The following is a 26,122-nucleotide window of genomic DNA, read 5'->3' on the forward strand; positions in this document are numbered from 1 at the left end:
TCAAGATTGCAAAGAATATGGGTGGAATAAAACAAAACAATGAGGAGCTTTAAGAGATTTAAAAATAACATTACCCAATCGCAACAATCATATATTGCTCATATAGTGTAAGTATGCAGTATAAGTACAATACCAGCATTTGCTATGTGATATTAAAAAGTAGAATACAACTATATGCTCGTGTCCTGTGCTGGTGGTTGCCTTCTTGTTGATGGTGGTGAAATTTCTGCTGGTAATTATCTTCTTTTTGATGAAGTCTGTATCTGCAGAGGTGTGGGACCTTTATATTTACAGAGGCGAGGGGTGCATTCACACTATGCACATTGTGGTGCGTTATGTGCAATGCAAATCATGCTGTATCCACTACAAGGTGAATTAGAAACACAGCCCGGAATTATAGCTTTAAAAGTACAGTGTGAAAAAAGTGTATAGTAAGGCAGTATAATGATAAACAAAAAACATAAAAATGCATTCTGCATCATCTCCCAATAAATGAATTCACCCATGGTGAATATACCGTTTATCACTGCCGACTTTTTGACACCCTTATTTTGGGTGTAAAGTCACAGGTGATATACCGTGAGCTCAGCCATACTATGCCAGGAAAAATACAAATACTTGCTCTACTTATTTAACAGATGTATTGTACTGTCTACGTTTTGAGTTCAGTGAATTTTATATAGTAAATAAAGAGAATTCTGTTATTTGCATTTGCCATTTTGGTTGTTCCCTCTGACTAAAGCCAATACTTATGTAATTTCCTCCCTTACTGTGTTTTTCTCCTAGAATCTGCTCCAGCTAGCTTGCTTTGTAAACATGTGAGCACAGCAAGATCAGATTTCAGCCTCATGTCACACTGAACTGCCCTCAGCCAATCAGTGAGGAGCAGGAATGTGGGAGGCGTGATGACAAGCTTCCTTCTTGTCAGCAATGTACCAAATAGAGCCATGCTGACAGATGAGATTTATTACAGCAGAAATATTTCTGATTCGATTGGAGTGCTTGCAATGCAGGGTAAGGTTCCAGGCTGCGTAATGAACACAGAGCAGTGGGTATATGGAATTTGATTTTGTGGCTGACAATCCATCTTTAAGCCTCTCCCCCCATGCAGAGCTGGCATAGACCCGTGCGGCAGCATGAATATCTACCTGCATCCACACTCACTTCTGTATTGGTTACTAGAGCTCCAGGCTCACTGCAGTCACATACTCTACATGGGGGACTACGGGGGCTCATTGGGCTTTTGCCCTATATTTAAGGCACAAAGTGGGGGAGTAGGCTTATACGTGGGGTTGCTTATCTGCATATATATATATATATATATATATATATATATATATATATATATACATACATACACAGTACTTCATTACAGAAAAATAAGGTACTATTCTTAATTGCTATTACGACCATCACTTAATATGACACAGAAAGTAAGTGCAACAGTTAAAATTCCCCTGTACCGCCATGCAGTATGTGTGCTAAATGCTCTGTTAGCTATATACAGAGCTGTCCATAAAAAATAAATTAAAGCATGCATAAAATACATAATTTATAAACTTCAAGTCGGCTTTTATGTATTTAGTCAGTATCTGCCAGCCTGCCAGGTAGGTTAATTAAGTGGTCAACAATAATTCTGAGCAGTAGACAATGATAAAATAATGTCTTTGTCTACTTCTCAGGTTTATTGTTGACCACCTTATTAACCTACCTGGAAAATACATAAAAGCTGACTTGCAGCTGCAAACACAATGAATACACAGTACATAACAACAGCAAGAATGAGACGTTCAGACTAGGTGTGTCCAGTGTAAGTCTTATCTATAGAAACTCTAGTTATAGGTAGAAGGTGAATATTTATGACCGGTTTAACCTGATTGCTCAGAACACAACATTGCTGTAAAGATGAGCAGCCCACATGAATCACTAGTATGTGGAGCTCTTGCCATGTTGAAACCAGTCTATGTGACTCCTAACCTACATAGGAAGCATTGTCTTTCACGGAGGATCCCTAAGTGTTTTCATTATGAGGGTGTGAAGCTTCGCTGACTTCTATCATGCCAGTGTCATCCAAAATCTCTTGTCAAACCAGTTCAGAACTTGCTCCGACTGCATGTCTTGACATTGTTGAGGTTCTGCTATTACTAGTTTTTGCACACATATATTGGTGGACCACTATGGGGAAACTAATGTCCTTTCCAGATACAGAGAGATTAAGACATGAACTGAGGGAGGACATGTTTATTGTTCTGTTTCAAAACACAAAGCAGAGAGATACTCATTACATTTAAGAACAAAGTCCACTGTATGAGTGACTAAAAGAACTTGATCCTTATCTTGTCTTCAGCTGTCATTCCAGTCTGGGTAAAGACTCCCTTATTCTCGTGCAGAACAGCTCTCTGCACATGGAAGTGTAATGTCCAGTAATATTGTCTGACACACCACCTATTCAAAAATAATATACAAGTAAGCCACATCCACTAAAAGTCTGATAATCAGAGATATATGGACTGTTCCAGGTGCTATTCTGAAAATGTAAAGTACATGGAACATAAAAATCAGTTTTACACATCATACACAATGAAGCGGAGATGTAATGACCCACAGGTGCACAAGTTCTCAAATACAAAATATAGTCACAAAGACCATGATTAATGCTATAGGATATAACTTTATTCAACATAACAATATACCTAAACTACAGAATTTTTTTTAAAAACATCATGAGATGGCCATCCCCTCACGCTATTGCCCACCACACAACCAAACATGCATTCCACTGTCCAGACACAGATGAAAAAAGTCAGCTCACAATAAAAAATCAAAAAAACTGTGACAGGGGAAAGATGGCTGGGACAGTCCAAAGCAAAGACCAGCTGTATTAGTAGCACCAATGCAGGGAGATGAAGCAACCAGCAGATGTATAAACAAGCCGGGATGTTACACAGCGTATGCAGACAAGACAAGTTCAGTAGCATGACCAACAGACAACTTGACGTCCATATATAGGATAAATAATTTGAAACACAGTGTATCACCACTCCGTCGTCATTACTTGATGGGAGCTTGAGCAGATCATGTGTAAGTGTCATCTGGTACATCCAGAAAAAGCAGTTCTCTCAGCACCATAGGTATCAGGAAGTCCTTGTATGCTACCGGCCAGAGAGTAAGGAGCCTCATCTCTTGTGTGTTAAAAGTGTGGCTTTACCATCCAGATATGAAAAGTTCAGGCTGCGTGCTGCACAAGTGAATCCCTGCAGGGGGGTCCTGCTATGGTGTAGCTGTGAGTGAAGTTCGCAGGATGGGATGGCGTCTCATGGAGGCACAGCCTTTACATGTTTTGCCGTCCTTACGGCGTCATCAGAAGGCGTGTCCTCAACAGTCGATCCACATACTCAAATGTATCTGTGCGGCCAAGCGGGGAGCGGCGGAAGTGCGTACCCGGATCGGAAATGACGCGTGCGGTGCAACAAGGAGGAAATGAAACCACTGCTGTCCACCGTCACGTCACACCAATCCAGCCATAGCACGATTACAGCCCCACGGTGGCCCACCAGTACCATTACCACATTACATACGCATTCCAACAATCAAGCCTATACGGCAGGTAGAAACCATCATGGATGTCTACATGTTAGTGCAGGGCATGAAAAAAGAGGTATATATGGACAAAAAACCTTATTTATAATATTCCCTTTGGCTCACTAAAAAAGTGAACCGTCTATGGGATATGCACAGTGTATATGCACAAGGCAAAAACAATGTGCATACAAACATCAAAAAAAGGCCCATCATATGGCCACAGAGGGAGGGCAACGTGTCCAGGCCTCGCAGCAACCGCGAACTCCAACGAGGGGAGATGATCGTACAAATATACACCAGCAGGTCATCAACCAAGGACTACATGGGCAGAAAATGGGCAAAACTGAACGTCTCATTATGGCCCGGAGACTTACACTCCTTGAGATTATAAATCCATCTCGTTTCTCTTTGAAGGAGTAGACGGTCAAAATGGCCCCCTCAGATTGTCCCAGGGATACTATCCAACCCCACAAACCGTAATCCATTGCCCATACATGTGCGACATTGTCTCACACGTCGGGCAATGGGGGTAAGGGATTCTTTATTGCAAACATTTTGTATATGTTCAGATACCCTCCTCCACAAAGGTCTTTTAGTTTTGCCTATGTAAAAATCCCCACAGGGGCATAATAGCAAATAGACCACAAGTTCAATTTGACAATTTACATAATGTTTTAGGGTTTGGATCACCATTGGGCACGGCAACCGACCTGCCCACTTTCATGTATCGACAATACGGGCAACCACCACAAGTGTAGGTGCCCAAAACTATGCAGTGACGTCATGGGTTGACCCCCCCCCCCCCAAAGTGACTTTTTACCAGGGTATCACGCAACGTTTTTGCCCTTCTAAACGTGACACATGGTCGATTGGAAACAATCGACCATGGCCTATTGCAGGGTCATTCTGGAGTGCTGGGCGCAATACCGTGTCACAAAGCGTAGTTCAGAATTCTGTCACACGGATTGACTATTGGAACGTTGTCCTAGGACCTAGGTTCTCAACGTGTGGTACGCGTACCCCAGGGGGTACTTCTGATGGTTCCAGGGGGTACTCAGGCTTTATATACTTAACCAAGAATAACAAATTTAGAGTTGTAGAAAATGATAAATCCTATTTAAACAACACCAAATTCGTGTTTTAGCTATTTAAAAGCAATAGTAAAGGCTTGGAAATAGTTTAGAACCAATTATCATGTACTAGCTTTAAATATATATTTGTCAAGGGGTACTTGTGATGTTTACTATGCTAAGGGGTACTTGGTGAGTACAGGGTTTTAAAACGGGTACATACCAATAAAATGTTGAGAAACACTGTCCTAGGAGACTGGACCGATCCCTTTTCCTGACCTTATTGAATGCTCGTCGGAGTATACCGTCCGGATAACCCCTATTGCGACACCGAGTGCGCAGATTATCAGCTTGTGTCCGAAAGTCTATATCGGAGGAACAATTCCTCCTAACCCTCATATATTGTCCAGTGGGAATCCCTCTAATGGTATGAGAGGGATGGAAACCTGTAGCATGCAGCAAAGCATTGGTAGCTGTCTCCTTTCTATATAGATTCGTAACAAGCTGTCCATTACTGTCAATAGAAATCTGTATGTCTAGGAAAGGGATCGATCCAGGATTGCAGGCCATTGTAAATGACAGATTGCGGGCATTCTGATTCAGTTTGTCCACAAACTCTATTAGCTCATTGCTTGTGCCGGTCCACAGGATGAGAATGTCGTCGGTGTACCTGTGCCATGACAAAATATGGCACAGGTACAACGCGAGCGTCTTGTCCGCGAAAATACAGTGTTCCCACCTCCCAGGTACAGGTTAGCATAGGATGGGGCACACGTTGTGCCCATCGCTGCGCCTTGCACCTGGAGGTAGTGGGCCCCATCAAATACAAAAATGTTGTTAGTGAGTAGTAATTTCAATAGACCCAACACAAAGTTATTATGTTGTGTCTCCGTACAAGCGCATTCATTCAGAAATACGGCCACTGCCTCGATCCCCCTGTCATGCGGGATGCTAGTATAGAGGGCCTCCACATTCAGGGACACAAGCAAGGTGCAAGAAGGCACTGATAACCCATCTAACACACACAAAAGTTGTGCAGTGTCTTTTACATAAGAAGGGAGGCTCTGTACATGGGACTGGAGGTGCCTGTCGATGTAGATACTTACTTTTTCTGTAAATGCGCCTCTACTATACACTATTGGTCTTCCCGGTGGATTGGGTAGGTGTTTATGTACTTTAGGTAATGCATAGAAGGTGGGGACAATAGGGTCCACCACCTTCAGAAATGTCCTTATTTGTTCATCAATAATACCATCTTTAAAAGCTCCATCGACAAGCACCTCACGTTCAACCATTGCAGGTGTAAGCCTAGATAGGGAGACCCTCAGATAGCACCCCGGGCGGCCCAGGAGATCGAGGCACATCTTCTGATAATCAAATGTGGTCATCAGGACCACATTGCCACCCTTATCGGATGGCTTTATTTATTTATTTTATTTATTGTATTTATAAAGCGCCAACATATTACGCAGCGCATATGGTCCAATCGATGTGTCCCTTTAACCAGACGAGCACATCAATCTCGTCATGAGTCAGATTCGAGGTAACCAGCCCAGGGACGTCAAGCAGCATAATATCACGTTTCACAGCTCTTATAAAGGATTTCAACCCAACAGTAGTCGTCAGTGGTGGGAATTTTTTAGATTTGTTACGAAACTGTGAATTCAGGAGGGTAAAGGGGGGGGGGGGGGGGGGAACACAGATACAGTGTGATCCGACACTCCTACAGATTGTGTCGATGTGGGCAGCTCACTTGTCTCCTCTGTGTTACCCTCATTGTAGAGTTCTTCTAGATCACGTAGTGTAGCAAGATCTTCATCAGTAAGATGCAGACAGGGCAAATAACATTCATACAGCGTTTTTCTACTGGTGGACTCAAAGCACTTGAACAGCAGCCACTCAGGCGCGCTTAGTAGGCAGTAGCAGTATTAGGGAGTCTTGCCCAAGGGTTCCTTACTGAATAGGTGCTGGATTACTGTACAGGTCGAGTAGAGATTTGAACCCTGGCCTCGTGTCAGGAGCAGAGCCCTTAACTAGTACACTATCAGGTGTCACTGTGCCAGTATACTTTCTAAAGGATGGTGCAATCTCTGCTAAGGGACCTATTAGCAAAGAGCTTCTCCTCAACCTGTTCCAGGAACACCCTTTGCTCTCATGATTCAATAAAAATGCTACTGGATAGTTGCTCAAGCCTCACGACCCGTGGCCACCCCCCCCCCCCCCCCACACACACACACACACACTCTAGTCTAGTATGCATTGAATGGTTTACCTCAACCATTCACCTCGACAAGCATATACAAATAGTAAACGAGGACATGAGTTGTATTATTAATAATCTATATATACTGTTCTGTCCACTGACAATTTCCTTTTAGTGTACAGTATTACTGTAAAGACACAACACCTAAAGTACATAATGTATTTTTGTGACTAACAGATACTTGAAGGGATTCAGTAAAGTCTGGTAAGATTATCGCACCTTACTGGATGCTGTTTCACAAAAGTAATGTAAGACTTATCTCATGAGCGAGCAGGTGCGCTGTGACTCTGCTCATTATCTGATGTGGCAGTCTGTTTGTCAGCTCAGTTACCACAAAGCTGAAGCATTTTTTCAGGTGCTAGCAAAGTAGGTTTTGAAGTGAGGGAGGCTTTTCTTGTTTTTTTTTTTAATCTGCTAAGCATGAGCTGCGCCTGACTGCCATACATAGTAGCTGGAAAAACCAGGGAGAGACATGGGGAACAGTGCTCTGTGTCTTTTCCAAATGGGGTTGAATTGTGAAATACTTTATAACTTTAAAAGGACCCCGAGCAGACCGTTAAAATGAAAATCTGAACTCGGCATCCTCTTGGTCCCCTCCGTGGTCCCACTGGCGGCCCTGTTAGCCTGGCGACTTTGGGCAAAGTCGTGCACAACTGCACATGCACGGCCTGGCTGTCCACACTCCCGGCTCGATCATGCGCCTATTGTTGTTAGCGTCCTGCGCAAGCGTAGTTCTCGAAAAACAGAACCGCAGATGTGCAGGATGCTTACAATGACGGGCGCTTTATTGAGCTGGGGGCGACTTCGCCAGAAGTCACACTGTGATGAGTCATTCATTTCTGGACAAGAGGAGTATCGAATGAGCACCTGTACCCATCAGCAATTAGCACAGTGCTTTGTATGTGTGTGTGTGGCGTGGGGTGCAGCGCAGCTGAACATGTTTCGCCCAATAACAAGGGTTTTTTCAAGACTGCAGGAAGTTCAGTCTGCAGGAACTGAACAAAGGCTATTGGGCGAAACATAAAAGTATGAAAGGAGGCGGAACTGGCTGGACTCCAGGACCCACATGCTGTTGAGTTACGGAGCTCCGGCAGCACTGCACTACATCTGACTACACCATCACCCCACTGACCACACCACCCTCGCTCGGCATCTCTGACAGTAGCTGCCATCAGCTACAGGATCGGTGAGAGTGTCATACCCACACAGCAGTTGCTATATTCAGCATTACAAAATGGAAGTGCCATTGGACTCAGCATATTCAGGAATTTGCTTGCCAGATGGTGTGTATGGCTGTGTGACGTGTGTTGCTGGGACCGGTCCAAAAGTTAGCAGTAGCAGTAGCATTAGGGTCTTGGAGTCCCACCGATTCATGTTTTTAGGAGCAGGGTTAGGTACACATGGGACTGTACTGTATTCCATTGTTTTGGGACAAATAAAGTGGCTCTGTGTTGGATGCATACACCAGCACAGTGTGTTGTCCATATTTTCATATTCTTTCTAGTGAATCATGAGATAAAGTTAAATCAGCAGAAACCAAAAAATAAGAAATAAAACTGGAGTTACTAGCACTATGTTACTACAGCATGTTGTGAAGTTCTGCTGTAAGGTACTAAAACATAGATGGTTGTTGATAGTGTTCTGCACAGGCGAAAGTAATAAAAACAGTAAGTAGTAAGTATGTCATAAAAATATGACTGTTATAATATAATTAGGAACATATGAAGCATTTTAAATGAAATAATCATCTTCTAGACCTGGTTTGAAAGTTTTATATGCAGAATAGCATGTTGTTTTATTGCTATAGTTAACAATTCCCTAACATTATAGTAGTCAAGGCTCATGACTTGGTAAATGACAATTCTTGAGATACCAACGCCAGTCACATTATTAGTTCCCAGGTTCTAAGGCCGGAAGTGACAGAATTTTTAGAGTGAGGGCACAAATTAAAACGAAATCCGTTAGACTAATGTGAGGCATGCTATGGGGTACCGGACAACATGCGCATTTACGGCTGTACATTAGTGTACTTTACATGTACTGTATGCTTCACTTTATGCATCGCAACACACATTATAGCACATGATTTGGTGGCCTTTCCCCTCCATTCCATCACACTCCTGTATTTACAGGTTGTACAACGCAATGCCCATGTGTAAAAATAGCCTAAATCTCACCATGACACAGACAGCGCTGATGCAGCTGCTACCAGTCTTTGACCTGTACTACTATGCAGTAGTGCAGGCTTGTCTAATAGAAGGCCTGGGGGCTGTAACTATACTTTCAATTAATTTCTATTTTGAATTCCTCGAATTTATAACCCTACTGCTCAGATCCGAAGCTTAATGGGGCCCTGGGCAACAATAACATGAACCTCCCCATAAGTGGTATTAGGCCCCTTTGTATCTGTGTCTCCCCCCCCCCCCCCCCTCTTTTCCCCAGTGCCACAGAGCTGGCTGGCGAATCCTTTACGTCAACCCTACTCATTCAGGTGCATCGTGGTCCTCTAGTGGTCCACAGCAGAGACACTCTTCAGCTGCCAGTGCCCATCTCCATCAGTCAGGATGCTCAACATCTTCATCCCCATTGGTGCCTCTTCTCAGTGACTTGGCACATGTAACATGCCGCTGGGTCACTGAGAAGCCCAGCAAAGCATGAAGACAGAGAGCAAGAGTGATGAAGGAGCGTGCCAGCAGAAGAGTTGAGTTGCTCAACAGGGGCACTGGGGCTCACTTTACACTTACAGCCCTGGGAAATTGTCCATGTCTAGTTTGCTCATATGGAAATACCAGCCCTGCTACTGCTTTGCGCACTCCACTGGTAAGTTGTGCACAACATGACCCATCAGATGCACGTGTGCCCTTCTTTTCATTTGTAGAATTCTTATACGAAAGCAGCTGCTAACCATTTTTGGTGGTTGGTAAAAGTATTTTCTTTTGTTTAGTTGTGGATACAAACTCTGTATCTTTTAGAGGTATAAAAAGCTTCAAAGACACGTTGTTCTATCTGTGCAGATCTACATCAACAGCTCCCTTGACTACATCTTATTCTCTAAAGCAACCCCCTAAGCAAAGACACTGGACTGCCCTTCATTTGGGTCTGACTAGCTCACAATGCGGTCCCTCCCTCTCTCAGTCCGAGTCCTGCTGTAAAAACATTATAAGGGCTGGTGCACACGGTTCTGGAGCGTTTTTTTTTAAATGCTTGCAGGGGGAAAACCACTTGGCTAATGAAAGTGAATAAGATGGTGCACACCAGGGCGGTTCGTTTTTTTTCCACTAACGCAAACTCGGGGGCTGCAGCATTTTTTAGATTTCTGAGGCGTTTCTGCCTCAATGTTAAAGTATAGGAAAGTGGAAAACCGCTCTGAAAAATGCTAGATCAGAGCGGTTTTCCAGGCGTTTTTGTTACAGAAGCTGTTCAGTAACCACTTTACTGTAACAATATTTAAATTCTTCCACACAAAAAAGCTCCGAAAAATGCTAGGCATGTTTAGAAAACATGCATAGAATCGCTCTGAAATCTGCTTCAAAAACCTCTAGTGTATTGCAGATCTGCTAGAGGTTTTTGGTGTGCACTGGCCCTAAGAAAACAATATAGAGACAGGTGTTATATACTGTAGGTATTTATTCTAAGGCTAGGTTTACAGTGGGACATTACCTTGTAATGCGATGTTAAAATTGCAACGCAGCATTGCAACACAACGCAAAAAAAAGGTGGTGGCGCACATTAATGCTGCATTACCGTTGCATACAGCAGGTACAGTAAAGGTGGGTACACACTTCAGATAAAAGTCTTTGGAAAATGAAAGATCACAGACCAATTTTACCCCCTTCCATGTAGTATGAGGGCCATACTCTACACAGTCTATTCTATTGAGCTGAACTCCCCATCAGATAAAAATCTTTACAAGATGCTGCACACAAAGATGCTGTACACATTCAAAAGATCACTATCTGCAAAAGATCAGCTCCTGTAAAATGCATTTATAGTCTATGATATCTGCAGATCTCATACACACCTTGTTTAACAGATATTCGTCTGCAGATCAGATCCACCAGGATGGATCTTCAGATCGGCAGATAATTGTCTGATCTGCAGATGAATGTCAGTTAAACAAGGTGTGTATGATGATCTGCAGATCTCATAGACTATGAATGCATTTTGCAGGAACAGATATTTTGCAGGAGCTGATCTTTTGCAGATACTGATCTGTTGCGTGTGTACAGCATCTGTGTGTGCAGCATCTTGCAAAGATTTTATCTGATGGGGAGTTCAGCTCAATAGAATAGACTGTGTAGGTATGGCTCTCATACTACATGGAAGGGGGTACAATTGGTCTGTGATCTTTCAGTTTCCAAAGACTTTCATCTGATGTGTGTACCCATCTTAAAGCATACAGGCAATGAAAAGTATGCTTCCCTGTACCTGGAAACATGTGCGTTTAGAGGTAACGCACTGCAGCAGTGCGTTACCATAATGCTACACGTTACAATGCGATGCTAACGACGCACTGTGAACGTCCCATAGGCTTATCATTGCAGTGCAGTAAGCTGCATTATAAGACTTTAGAACGCGGCTCCGCAACATCCCACTGTGAACCTAGCCTCATGCATTTAAAATATTTAATAAATACACTACAGGACTAAATGTGTATTCATGAGCCTGCAATTCAGTTATAGGCCCCACGGGGAGGAACACAGACACATGTGCCACAGATACTGGGGAGAGATTAAGGCACAATACTGCAGAGATAGCCAGAGACATATTTTACAGAAAAACTCCCATTGGAGGCTTCAATACAAAGGTTAAAAAAGGATATTATCAGGGCAGAGTGATGATGTAACACAAAAAAAGAGTGTAATGCTGGAAATCATTGATTAGTATTTCCATACTTACATAAAATGAGAAATTAATCATAAAGAAAATCTCTAGTTTGTCAGCATTGTTATTCATGCAGCAGGTTTTCAGTTTCATTCATTAATTCAGGGTGAACATAATGAAGTATTGTAAAACAGTTAGAATGAGAAGACGCTTTCTAACAACCCTGATGGAACAATAGAGGATAACTTTGCATTTTAATGTACTGCAAGTCGCTCCTTGGATGTAGTGAATGCAACTGCTCTCATTCTGCTATGATAGTGCAAGCAAAGCTGAAACGTAGATCCCCCTCCCAAATGACCTTGATAGTAGCCAGCAGTGTAAGGAAGGACGGCTTGATCTACGGTAATGCAATACATAGTGAAATTTGATATATACGTATAAGAAAGTGCTACCAAATGGTGACTGTTCACCATGCTGTACTACTTATCAAAATACATCACATAAGGAGACAAGAAACATAAGGAGAAGAAACTGGCATTTCACACATATAATAAATAACCTCTTGACTAGATTACATGATATCTCAACAGCAGGAAAGTATATGCTGACACTTGTCAGTACAACAGCCAAAGCATAATCTGCCGAGCATAAATAAAGAAACAGGCTTTACAGGCAGGCAAAAAGAGGAAGTCAGATCAGGGGTGACAGTGTCCAGATAAAAGCTAAATAAAATAGCCAAATACACCTTATGTGGACTTCCATTGTGCAGGAGCATACATTGGGCGTCATTATTTAGATCTAAATCCCCAGCGTGGCAGCTATTCACAATGCACGATACATTTCTAGCTGAGAATGTCAAATTCTTCTCCTGTGTACTTTCTAAGGCTTGATCAAGCCTTTCAGAGCTTATCTATCTACCATGTCATTAAATGATGTAACCGGATTTTAAATTGAATCGTTTTCTACACTTCACAGAAGTGATGGCACATGCACAGCAACAGGATTTTTGCAGGTAAAGAGTGCTAAACTTTTTCACCAGAGTGTTCAGTAGGGATTGTCAATGAGATGCAAAGAATTCTGAGTTGATGCAGAATTATGCAAATTATGTGTGCAAATATGTGCACCTTGAAAATGAACTCCCATCAAGGTGAAAGTCAATTGGTCCATTTTCAAGCAGAAATTTGCATACAACATTTGCATAATTCTGTATGAACTCAGAATGATATGTATTTCTTGGAAGGAATAAACAGCAGTTTGGATTTTGTCAAAGTCCTCCCTCTGTGCCATCATTACTCACAGGAGGTTATCAGGGAGGAGCTTGGAGAGGGCACCAATTAGTCTTTCACTGTGAACAGAGCTGACACCGCCCACCTCCTCTGTACTGCTGCTGAAAGATGACCGTTTTGTGGCCAGCACTGCAGCTCAAAAACATTTCAACTTCAATTACGGTCTAGTCCAGGCATGGGCAAACTTGGCCCTCCAGCTGTTATGGAACTACAAGTCCCACAATGCATTGCAGGAGTCTGACAGCCACAGTCATGACTCATAAAGGCAAATGCATTGTGGGACTTGTAGTTCCGTAACAGCTGGAGGGCCAAGTTTGCCCATGCCTGGTCTAGTCCCTCTCTACTCATTCTGTAATAAAGCATTTTTCTTCCCCAGTATCTGTATGAAAATGATAAATAAGAGCAGATAGGGTTTTTTTGGGCAGAGATACATGTGGGTTTCATAAACCCACAGGGAAGAGTGTATGAAAAAGGATAAATGCTTTATTATACAGGGGGCAGTGTGGATCCATGCAGAATTGTAGCTGCAGTGCTGGAGACAAAGAGTTAATCTCTCAGCAGTACAGGAAAGAGGTGGATGGAGTCAAATTATGGCTCTGTACAGAGAAAGCATCTCTCACACATCTGGAAGCCCCACACTTTGGGTTTCTGTGTCATGTGGTTCACAGTAGGAATTTCTCATGAACTGCTTCATCAAAGATGAAAACTGCATCATTGTCCTTATTCACTATTACTAACAGTGAACAACCAGAAAGGTGAACTAGGGCTTCAATTTGTTATCTGTGTATCTGAATTATACTTTATGTCTTCCATTCTGAGCACTGACTGATGTGTTGAGATACTGTACATCTTATTAACTATCTGAGGTCATCAGAGTACTGATATCTAAAGAACAGCTTGCATTATAGAGCTATCTATGCTGTCATTGTGATCTTCTAAAAATGACAATTCCTGAGTTTTTATGATGCACCTCCAGCTACAATATGATCTGAATAACTTACCTGGGGCAAGTTCATACAGTAGATGTAGAGTTCATATTTTGTGTTGTAGAAGGAAGTGAAGATGGCAGGGAAGTGTGCTTAGAAAGGTCTTAAAATGGAGAATTAGCCAACAGTACAAGATAACTAATAGTGCAATATATTAGCACTACTGTATTTAAGACCCATTTTAGACAGCAGTGGTGAGTGATGTAAAGCAGTTGGTGCCACTGCTACTGTACTTGGTCCTTTAGGAAAGTGAGATCATTAAAGTGGGATGAAACTCCATATTAACCTTAAAAAATCATCCAATACAAAATTACTGATTTAGTACAGATATATGAAAAAAAGAAAATAATATTTCTGCTGGTTTCCCTCTTTACTGTTTCCCTGTGATGCCAAAAGTGACATCACTTCTGCCCTTTTTTTTTTTATTTTAACCCAGCTCAGTGTTAATTTTCCCTCCCTACTGCCACAGCTTACTGTCCCTCCCACACCAAACATCACCTAGACAACAGGCTTACATCACTATGTAAACTCTTCAAAGGTAGGGGGATTCAATTACCTTCCGGTCACAGTGTCCTTATCTTATCCAAAATGGGATGATTTATATTATTTGCATGAGCAAGAATTTTTGAATCAGGATGATACCATTGAGCTTTTATTTGCATGCTGAGATAAGCTTGTTACTCTTGCTAAAAACAAAATAATACTTCCCACAATCTTGCTGATACTGCACAGCTTCTGCAGTTTGTAAAAGTACCCAGGCCAGATAAAAAGGAAAAAATATGGATGACTTTTAGGGACCTATTTTTAAAAAGGTGTCTTCCCAATGGTTCTATTGGGCTGTTCACAGTAGTTGAGTTATAACTGATAGCGTTATTCTACTCGCTGCATGCAGGCTTTGTATTAAAGTCTATGTTGAGTCTACACTGCAGTTCAAACTCATAATGCATGCGTTATGCAACTGACCACTGTGAACTAGGCCAGTATCTTTCCATCTACAGCAAAACAGGTCTGTTTTTGTGCACTTGTTTTTAGAAAACCCCTTTTTCTTGTTTGCGTGGAGAACTCTGCAATGCATAATTGTCCAGATGCTTTTTCATTAGCAACAGTGGCATTGCTCGCAACAGAAGTGTTTGATGTTTCATCACTAACAGGCAAAGAGTCAGCAACCTTTTACTTTTCAGTGGAATGACAGACCACTCCATTGCATGAAAAGCTATCAGTGCCGTTGCTGCAAAGAGTGTATGTGCAGTTTCTTCCTGGCTAGATGTCATCAGTGAGGAATCACCTTATGGAAACACCCATATGGCAGGTTGAGTGATAGGGTGCTTTATACAGGGCAAGAAGATTAACAAAAAGAAGAAAAGAGAAGGAACTTTGAAGAACAGATTGCAAATCAGTCTCTGTATGTAATTTAAGCTGCTTGTAAGCATCCCTCAAGCAAAGCTAGACACATTAAAAAAAGAAAATGATTTAAGGCCCAGGTACACTATAATGTTGCTGTGCAACGCAGGCAGAGCCGGGACAAGGTCCTCCAGCACCCAAGGCTGAGACACCAAAGTGCGCCCCTCCATCCCTCCCACCCCAGCCGTCAACCAAAGATTGCTATTAGACTAAGAGAGCCACAGGGCCCACAACCTCCCCAACACCTTAATATCTGGTTATCTGGCTTGCAGTCACTGCTATGCATCCCCTTTTCTTATTTCTTTCTGCTTAATACACAATTAGGAATAACAGCTGAATGGATTGTGCGCCCCCTCCTACACTGCGCCCTGAGGCTGGAGCCTCTCCAGCCTATGCCTCGGCCCAGCCCTGAACGCAGGTGGCTATACATTTTACAGAAACACATTGCTCCTGCCTTGCAGTGCTGAAGCCATTCAATGGCACTGTGCAGGGCCAGCTCCAGACTGTTTGCAGCCTGAGGCAAATGTGTGAGGATGCATCCCCCAAGCCCCCCCCCCCCCCCACACACACACACACACAATTTGGAATGATCGCACAGCACCCCACAATTTACGCTGCTTCATTTAATGTTCCCATGACATGCTGCAGCTTAACACAATAGTAAACTGGCTGTGAGTCTGTGACAAACTGCTCACCCTCAGCCAATACATTCTTCCTCTGTCAGGACAGAAGTGCCACCTCCTCCCTTCTGCTGTGAAAGTCAAATGAAATAATGCTGCTTTCCCGCCTCTCCCCTCCTCACTCACTGTCAGACTCCTCACACAGCCAAACAAGCTGCTTTTCCCCACCTCGCTCTCCTCTCGCTTCTCCTCCTACTCTGACTGCATGCTGTAAGTGTAAAAACACAATACAAACCTGCAGCCCCTATAATCTCTGCGCCTGATGCAAATGTGTTGCTTCATGAGAGAACCGGCCCTGGCACCTTTTACACGTAATGTGTTTGAATGCGTTGCGTTTTTGCGATGCTGCATGCTTTTTTGCGGATGCCAAAATGCAACGTAACTCAATGCAACATATTAGAACCTATTAAGTGTAAAAGGGCCCAGAATGGAATAGCATTGTGTTGTGCACAGAAATGCATGCAGCGGTGCATTGTAAGAGTGCACTGATGCACAGCGCAGAAGTGTGCCCATCACAGTGCTGTCTATGCCCTTCTGGATCGCACAATATAACCACACTTACACCTCGTTACTGGTGATTGGCCAAGCATTATGGTCAGGGTGGGGGATTAGCAGGGCATTCCACACACAACCAGGAAGTGGTGTGAGAGGGCAGATATGCATTGATGGTGAAGGGCAGCGCATTAGGTAAGTCAGAGTGACTATCTGTTATTGACATGATTTCCTTCTTCCAAATGAGTTGAGCATCCATTTAGAGTATGCTGTGAGACTACTCATATGGCCACGTAGACCCTGACATCACCACAGTAATTCTAAGCTACAAATAAATATTCAAATCTGAGCAAACTTAATTTTTTTTCATCAGTTTTTAGATAGGGTAGGGAAAGATTGCTATCTGTGACAGGAACATAAGGTGGATGAAAGCAGGGACATTATAAAGTCTCCAACCCTGGTCAACTTTGGAAAAGAAAAACATTTTTAATGTCTGGGTCCCTGAAGAGATTTTCTTTCATTTCCTGTTCTACTCACAGGTATTACAAATACAATAAGGGCCTGAGCCCACTGACACAGTTATGTCCACTTCTATCCGCTTTAAGCATCTGTAGCATTGATGTGTAACTTAAAAGCGGACACAACTGCTTTAGTGGGCTCAGACACTAAGTGAGAAAGCATCTCCTTTTAATATGGGTAGCAATCTTTCACCATTCTACCTAAAACTGGAAAAAAAGGTTTTGGTTTTAGTCAGATTTCATTATTCTTTTCTAACTAAGGAAGTGTAAAGTGAAATTAATTTCACTGTCGACACAGAAACCCATCGTGGAAGCAGGAGTGGAAATAAAGTAATTTCCCTCCCAGGAATAACTGTACCACCTCAATCCACTGGTAACACTTCAAGAAAGGTAATTAATCCTTTGTGTACCAGCAGTCTCTGGCCCCCTAAGGACCAAGGTCTGTTGGTACCACAAAACGGTGCTTACCAACGAATTGCTGCACATACCCACTGTTCTCGCTGTTCTCACACCCCTCTCCCATTGCCGTAGGCCCCTCTCTCTGTCGTCGCTATGACAGCAGTGCTCTGTGTGCTGGTCAGGAGCCTACTTCATTGGCTCCTGACCCTGTCCATTAATGTAAGCCAATGGGATTGGTTCACAGTGATCACGTGGTCGGGAGCCAATAAAATTGGCTCCTGACCAGCTCACAGAGCTCTGCCATCATACTGATGAGCAGGTCGCAGATGGGGTGGTGCAGAGCGGCGGGATCGCACAGTGGCTATGATGAAATCTATGTCCTGTCAGAGCAGCAGCCACCATAAGGATGTAGATTTCAACTACTGCGGCCCGTAATAGGTTAATTACTAGGAAACATAATAGTTACTGAAAGGCACATGCACATACCGCTGCCATTATTGACACTGTATGACACTTTTCAGGTCTGGACAAACGTTGACAGGTCTTAGATGGTTGCTCTTTAACTGCAAAGCAGATAATAAAGAATAAATGTAAAGTCATCTTTTGAAATGGATAGATGTATAACTAAATACATTGGGATGAAAGTGTGCCAAAGGATACACATTTTTAAAAGAAACCTAAAGTGATTAAAAAAAAAGTTTAAAGTGACACTGAAGTGAAAAAAAACCTTAAAAAACCTATTTTCACCTCCTCAACGTCTAACCTTAACATCCCTCCTCCTTAACCTAAACCTTAACCTCCCCCTTCCCGTTAACCCCTAACCCTGAACTTCTAACCCTTAACCTCAACCCCTCCTTAAAGGGTTACTTAAGCCAATGGTAAAAAAAAAAACAACAACAAAAAACAGTTTTACTCACCTGGGGAGGGGAAAGGTTTGGGTTAAGGTTAGGAGTTGAGAAGGGGGATTAAGGCTAGGAGTTAAGGAGGGGGGAGAGGTTAAGGTTTGGAGTTAAGGGAGGGGGGCAGTTAAAGAATAGAGCTAAGGTTAGGAGTTAAGGAGGGGGGAGAGGTTCAGGTTAGGGGTTTAGGCATGGGGGAGGGCAGTTAAAGGATAGGGCTAAGGTTAGGAGTTAAAGGGATACGTAAGCCAATGGTAAAAAATCAGTTTTACTCACCTGAGGCTTCTATCAGCCCCCTGCAGCCGTCCCGTGTCCTCGCAGTCACTCGTGGATCTTTCTGTCCCCTGCCGCCAGCTAGTTTAGTTTTGACAACGGGGCTGGATCTTTCAATAAGACAACGATCCTAAACACTGCTCAAAATTCACTAAGGCATTCATGCAGAGGAACAAGTACAACATTTTGGAATGCCCATCTTAGTCACCAGACCTGAATATAATTAAAAATCTGTGGTGTGAGATAAAGAGAGGTGTCCATGCTCGGAAGCCATCAAAACTGAATGAACTAGAGATGTTTTGTAAAGAGGAATGGTCCAAAATACCTTCAAAGAGAGTCCAGACTCTCATTGGAACCTACAGGAAGCGTTTAGAGGCTGTAATTTCTGCAAAAGGAGGATCTACTAAATATTGATTTCATTTCTTTTTTGTGGTGCCCAAATTTATGCACCTGCCTAATTTTGTTTAAACAATTATTGCACACTTTCTGTAAATCCAATAAACTTCATTTCACTTCTCAAATATCACTGGGCTCCTATATGATATATTTAACTGACATTTTTTATCGTAACAGCCAGCGATTTATACAGGAAATTCATGACGATTAACAACGGTGCCCAAATTTTTGCATCCCGCGTGTGTATGTATATATATATATATATATATATATATATATATATATATATATATTACATACATACATACATACAGACATACACACACACACACACACACACACTAATATATGTGTGTGTGTGTGTGTATATAGATAGATAGATATACATACAGTTGTGTTCAAAAAAATTATTCAACCCCTTGAAGACTACGACTCTTAAGAACAGAGGTTCATTCAAGTGTTTTCGATCAAGTATTGAAAACACCTGTGGATGTTAACGAGCAGCAATCAAGCATAATAAGCACCAATTAGGCAGATTTAAAATAACTGTGATACTCAGCTCCTTCTGGACATTTACTGGTATGTTTACAAACATGCTGAAGTCAAGAGAATGGTCCAGGAAGACAAGAGAAGAGGTGATTTCTCTTCACAGGAAGGGCAATGGCTATAAGAAAATTGCAAAGATGTTAAACATACCAAGAGACACCATAGGAAGCATCATTCGCAAATTCAAGGCAAAGGACACTGTTGAAACACTACCTGGTCGTGGCAGAAAGAAGATGCTGACTTCGACTGCTGTGCGCTACCTGAAGCGCAAAGTGGAGAAAAGTCCCCGTGTGACTGCTGAGGAACTGAAAAAATATTTGTCAAAGAATAAGAAGAGTTGACTGCAGTATGCCAAAAGTCATGTGGACAAACCACGAAAGTTTTGGGATAGTGTTCTGTGGACTGATGAAATAAAATTAGAATTGTTTGGGCCCATAGATCAACGCTATGTGTGGAGGAGGAAGAACAAGGCCTATGAAGAACACCTTGCCTACTGTGAAGCATGGCGAGGGGTCAATCATGCTTTGTGGCTGTTTTGCTTCTGCAGGTACAGGGAAGCTTCGGCATGTGCAAGGTACCATGAATTCTCTTCAAGACCAGGAGATATTGGATGAAAATGTGATGCAGTCCATCACAAACCTGAGGCTTGGGAGACGTTGGACCTTTCAACAGGACAATGATCCCAAGCATACCTCCAAGTCCACTAGAGCATGGTTGCAGATTAAAGGCTGGAACATTTTGGAGTGGCCATCGCAGTCACCAGACTTAAATACGATTGAGAACCTCTCTGGTGGGACTTAAAGAAAGCAGTTGCAGCGCGCAAGCCTAAGAATGTGACTGAATTGGAGGCTTTTGCCCATGAAGAATGGGCTAAGATACCCGTAGATCGCTGCAAGACACTTGTGTCAAGCTATGCTTCATGTTTAAAAGCTGTAATAACTGGAAAAGGATGTTGTACTAAGTACTAAGAATGAATGTCACTTGGGGGCTGAATAAAACTGACAATGATGTGAGCACAGAAAAGACATTTGTGGTTATTTCATTATAAATGTTATGTTATATTTGTCTGACTCACAAGTGCCTCTTTGATTTAATCGTAAACAAGAAGACTAAAATGATCAAAATCAATGTCAAACTGGCCAAAACACTCAATTTGAATATTTTGAACACAGCTGTATATATATATATATATATATATATATATATATATATATATATATATATATATATATATATATATATATATTGCAGTATACTATGAGTTTTTATTACATAGTGAGTTATCTGCAGTTCAGTCTGGGATTCTCACAGTTTCTCAGCATGTGACAGGCAGCTCCCTCCCCCTTAGCCTCACAAACTGCATCACAGACAAGCTGAAACTGAGAGCAGTCTGTGAGGAGTAAACAAAGCACACAGAGCCTGCAAGGGCCGTGCATTCCTCCCTGTTTGACAAAGCTTAACAAAGAGAAGAAGATTAGATATATTACAGAGACAGTGCAACTAGAAAAGGCTGCAGTAATCCAGACCACATTAGAACAGGTATAGGAACTTATAGGATAGAAGAAATAAGGCTGAACATTTTGTTACTGATTCTCTTTAACTTAACCCATAGCCTTATCTCCTAACTCTTAACCCCCCCCCCCCCCTCCTTAAAGAGACACTTAAGGCAGAAAAAAAAATGAGTTTTACTCACCTGGGGCTTCTACCAGTCCCCTGCAGCAGTCCTGTGCCCTCGCAGCCACTCACTAATCCTCTGGTCCCCCGCTGCCATCTAGTTCCGTTTTTGCCAACAGGCCCGTCAGGACTGGCCACGCGTAGCTTTTTCCGTATTCCCAACTGTAATTAGCGCTATTGCGGACAAAAATACGCATTACGCACGCATAGATATGCGGCACCGCATATTTTTGTACGCGTTGCGGCCCGCAATAGCGCTAATTACAGTCGGGAATGCGGAAAAAGCTACGCATGGCCAGTCCTGACGGGCCTGATGGCAAAAACGAAACTAGATGGCAGCGGGGGACCAGAGGATTAGTGAGTGACTGCAAGGGCACAGGACTGCTGCAGGGGGCTGGTAGAAGCCCCAAGTGAGTAAAACTCATTTTTTTTCCTAGCTTAAGGTTCACTTTAAACCCTAACCCTTCACCTTCCCCCTCAATTCCTAACCTTAACCCTTGACCTCCCCCTCCTTAACATGTCTAACCCCGGTGGGGGGGGGGAGCGGGGTAGTCTACTGCCTGTAGCCAATGAGCACGGCCGCCCTAGTCACGTGCTCGTGCCCTGCTTGGTGTGTGTGTGAGAGGATAAGGAGGTGGTTGAGCATCCTGGGATACTGGTAACTATGGGGGTGAAATGGGGGCGGTGACGGATCTTTGGGGGGATCCATGAAGATGTAGGGGTGAGGTGGTGAGAGTTTGAACTGCTTCCACATCTTTAGTGAGGAATAAGAGAATGGGAGTTCCACATCTCGGGGGTGACCCAGGCAGCACAGGGCCATGTGTTTGGAAAGGAGGGGGCGGTGTGTGCAATGTGCACGCCTCTCCATGATATACAACTTCACATAGTACAGCGCTGTGCATGTGATATTCTGCTGCCTGCATGTCCCCCATTCACTCCTCATCATCCCTCCTCTGCTGCACTGAGAGATGGGAGTTCTGCAGCTGCTCTGCACAACTTACTGATGCTCCCTGTGTGCAGATAGCTTTCAACCTAATGTGTGATGTGACTAGACTGGCGATGCTGCTCTTTAGTATGGAAGGGATGCTGATGAGTAGGTACAGTGCAGCTTTGTATGAGAGCCTAAATGCATCCTTTATGTGACACAAGCATGCCTAATGCAGCCGTCTCATTGGCAGTGCGCACACACAGCTCCCATCTTCTCCTGTATGTGGGTCACTTTGCCTCCAAGCGCCTCCCTCCAGGTGTCCAGGCTGAGCAGAGGAACAGCTGTGGTCCTCAATCCCTGTCACCAGTCCTCAGCCTCTCTCCAGCATGGGATGCTTGCAGTTCCTGCTACAGATTAAAGTGTATAGGCAGCTCCCCAGGTTTTCCTGCCTGTTTCCTACCCCCTACTGCAAATGGTACAAATAGTATATATATAAACAAACATACTGTCATTGAGTTACATTAGTTATGTTAATTAAAATAGATAGGTCATATAATCTCTTAGGAGGTGACAGGGAGCATGAGACACAGACAGTTCCAACTGTCCTGTGTTCTGATCACCCCTGTGCACGCTAGGCTTCAAATCTCAAATTCAAATTTTTTTATTTTTTTTAAATGCACCAAAACAACAGAATGAGAACAACAACATCAGAAATCCCATCATACTTTGCACAGCATCAGGGGAAAAATGCCAGGGCAGTTTTCTTCTGTGCAGCTAAAAATGAGGCTTGGGTAAGAAAAACAAAGTTCTGATGCTGTGAAACTGTTAAAGAAATACCAAGCCTTTTCAGTGCTGCTGAGTAGATTTTTAGTCTGGTGGTTCACTTTAAAGGGACCCTTAGCGGTGGCAAAAAAAAAAACAGCAACAACCCCCCCCCTGGACTTACCTGGGGCTTCCTCCAGACCACCGTAGCCTGCAAGGTCCCCTGGCATCCTCCTGGTCCCTTCCATGGTCCCGCTGGCAGATCCGGTAATGCAGCGAGTTCAGGTTTAGTCGCGGGTGTGCGCCGGTGGGCGTAAGAGTCCTGCACATGTGCGGTTCTCCAAAGACTGAACCATGCGCAGGAGTCAGGACTCTCACAGCAATCAGCGTGATGGTGGGCACGCGCGACTTCACCGGGAGTCGCCACATTACTGGAGCCGCCAGCAGGACCATGGAAGGGGCCAGGAGGATGCCGGGAGACCTCGCGGGCTACGTTGGGCTGGAGGAAGCCCCAGGTAAGTCCAGTTTTCTTTTATTTGCCACCACTCAGGGTCCCTTTAAATAATACCCGAAGTGACATGTGACATGATGAGATAGACATGTGTATGTACAGTGCCTAGCCCACAAATAACTATGCTGTGTTCCTTTTTTTCTTTCTCTGCCTCAAAGAGTTACATATCAGGTATGTAAGTGGCTGACTCAGTCCTGACTCAGACAGGAAGTGACTACAGTGTGACCCTTACTGATAAGAAATTCCAACTATAAGACACTTTCCTAGCAGAAAATGGCTTCTGAGAGCAAGAAAGAGATAAAAAGTGGTCACACTGTAGTCACTTCCTGTCTGAGTCAGGACTGAGTCAGCCACTTACATACCTGATATTTAACTCTTTCAGGCAGAGAAATAAAAAAGGAACACAGCATAGTTGTTTGTGTGCTAGGCACTGTACATACACATGTCTATCTCATGTCACGTCACTTCGGGTATCATTTAAAATCCAATGTTTTTCTTGCATTGTGTTCTTTAAATTCCACTGCTGCATGCATTTTTCCCCCAGAAAATATGCACAGTGACCATGAATTGAATAGTTTAAAACTGGAAATTTAAACTGACTTGAACAAAAATGCATCACCAGTGTGTCCTGCTGTGGTACTTTAAAGGGGCCTTATGTACCTGAACTTTTTTCGGCTGGTGCTTTTGAGGTAATTCACAAAGGTGCTGCCGCAGAGTAGTGTGCAGATAGTGAACAGGCTGCAGGTGGCTGCCAGCCTGCCCACCAACCATGGCTCATGTTTCTCCGACTGATGTATGATGTATGCACCCACCCACTTTTCACTATAGCCGGATACAGAATACCGAAGGGGCCAAAAGACAGTATTACTATAACAGAAGTGCTATTATATCAGCGTTTACTATACCAGGTATTACTTCCATACAGGGCCGGCCTTAGGTTTCACATCGCCCTGAGCGCCCCCTTCATTCTCTTTGCACGCACGCACGCACGCACGCACGCACGCACGCACGCACACACACACACACACACACACACACACATACGTAGCCAGAGATGTTCCCAACTCCGTAAAGTTAGACAGATGCCTCACCCCCTTTAACCTCCCTGGCGGTAAGCCCGAGCTGAGCTCGGGCTATGCCGCCGGGAGGCACCGCTCAGGCCCCGCTGGGCCGATTTGCATAATTTTTTTTTTGTTACACGCAGCTAGCACTTTGCTAGCTGCGTGTAACCTCCGATCGCCGCCGCTACCCGCCGATCCGCCGCTATACCCGTTGCCGCAGCCGCCCCCCAGACCCCGTGCGCTGCCTGGCCAATCAGTGCCAGGCAGCGCTGTGGGGTGGATCGGATTCCCCTTTGACGTCACGACGTCGATGACGTCGGTGACGTCATCCCGCCCCGTCGCCATGGCGACGGGGGAAGCCCTCCAAGAGATCCCGTTCTTTGAACGGGATCTCTTGATCTCCGTTCGACGAAGGCGATCGGAGGGGCTGGGGGGATGCTATCATGCTAGCAGCGGCTATCATGTAGCGAGACATTGTCTCGCTACATGAAAAAAAAAATTAAAAAAAAAGGTATTTGCTGCCCCCTGGCGGATTTTAACAAACCGCCAGGGAGGTTAAGTATAGGTAGCCAAATGTTAGTGCAGTAAACAGATGAAAGTGTAGTAAACTGCAGCCCATCCATTACAGGTAGTAGAACATGCTACCTCTTCAGTATAGGCAACTCCCCTTCTAGGCTCCCTTTAGCCAGATGACACCGCCCTTCTCAATATAGATAGATAGATAGATAGATAGATAGATAGATAGATAGGTATAGATGATGGATGGATGGATGGAGGGAGGGATGAATAAATAGAGAGCGAGGGAAGGGAGACATATGTACAGCTCTACGGAAGATGGCACTATATAAATAATAATGGAAATGCGGGAAGCATGGGCGCATCATCACACGGAGAGCGCCCTTCCTCCGCCCATCGATGTCACTGTAACGCCCACAGGTCAGCGGACCTGATGGGGAACAGGACTCCTATACGTCATCACTGGTAAACACCAGCGGGGCTGGCAAGCGGCGTGTCTGTTAGATGCGCTTCTGTGTACTGGACACAGTCTCACTGGTGTTTACCAGTGATGATGTATAGGCGTCCTGTTCCTCATCAGGTCCGCTGACCTGTGGGCGTTACAGTGACGTCGATGGGCGGATGAAGGGCGCTCTCCGTGTGATGATGCGCCCATGCTTCGCGCATTTCCGCAGGTCTGGTCACATGGGCTGTAGGCGTCCCTACCATTGGCTCCTTTTTCCTGGTAAGCAGTTCCCCATCTAGTCCGCTCTTTAGAATGAGCGGTGATTGGTCGGTTTGAATACAGTATTGCTATTGGCTGTGTAATCAGGGTAGGAGTGATATATAAGGATGTGATGATAGCTATGTTTGTCAGGATATCATTTACTTGATAAAGGAGCTGCGCTCCGAAACATCGTTTCTTTATGACAATCCTGAATAAATAGAAGATTACAGCAACAATTGCACGGTGCCGGCCATCTGTACTTAAGCTTTCAGGATTGGTCACCCTTTGCCTGGAACGTCTCTGAACTCTGATGGTGTGCACAACTGCTTTCTTTGCGTAATAATAAAAC

At 43.7% G+C, this 26,122-nt stretch overlaps 1 long non-coding RNA gene across 1 annotated transcript in view; it reads right to left on the bottom strand.

Annotated features, from left to right (window-relative positions):
* Positions 1 to 2,237: 2,237 nt before the first annotated feature.
* Positions 2,238 to 26,122, bottom strand: part of LOC137527573 (uncharacterized) — a 32,839-nt gene continuing 8,954 nt past the window's right edge. The window contains exons 2-3 of the long non-coding RNA XR_011023184.1: positions 17,988 to 18,064; positions 2,238 to 2,445 (exon numbers count right to left, since the gene is read on the bottom strand). This is a non-coding gene — a long non-coding RNA (uncharacterized lncRNA). The remainder of the gene's footprint in view (positions 2,446 to 17,987; positions 18,065 to 26,122) is intronic.

Source organism: Hyperolius riggenbachi, chromosome 8 (genome assembly GCF_040937935.1).
Source record: "Hyperolius riggenbachi isolate aHypRig1 chromosome 8, aHypRig1.pri, whole genome shotgun sequence".
NCBI lineage: Eukaryota > Metazoa > Chordata > Amphibia > Anura > Hyperoliidae > Hyperolius > Hyperolius riggenbachi.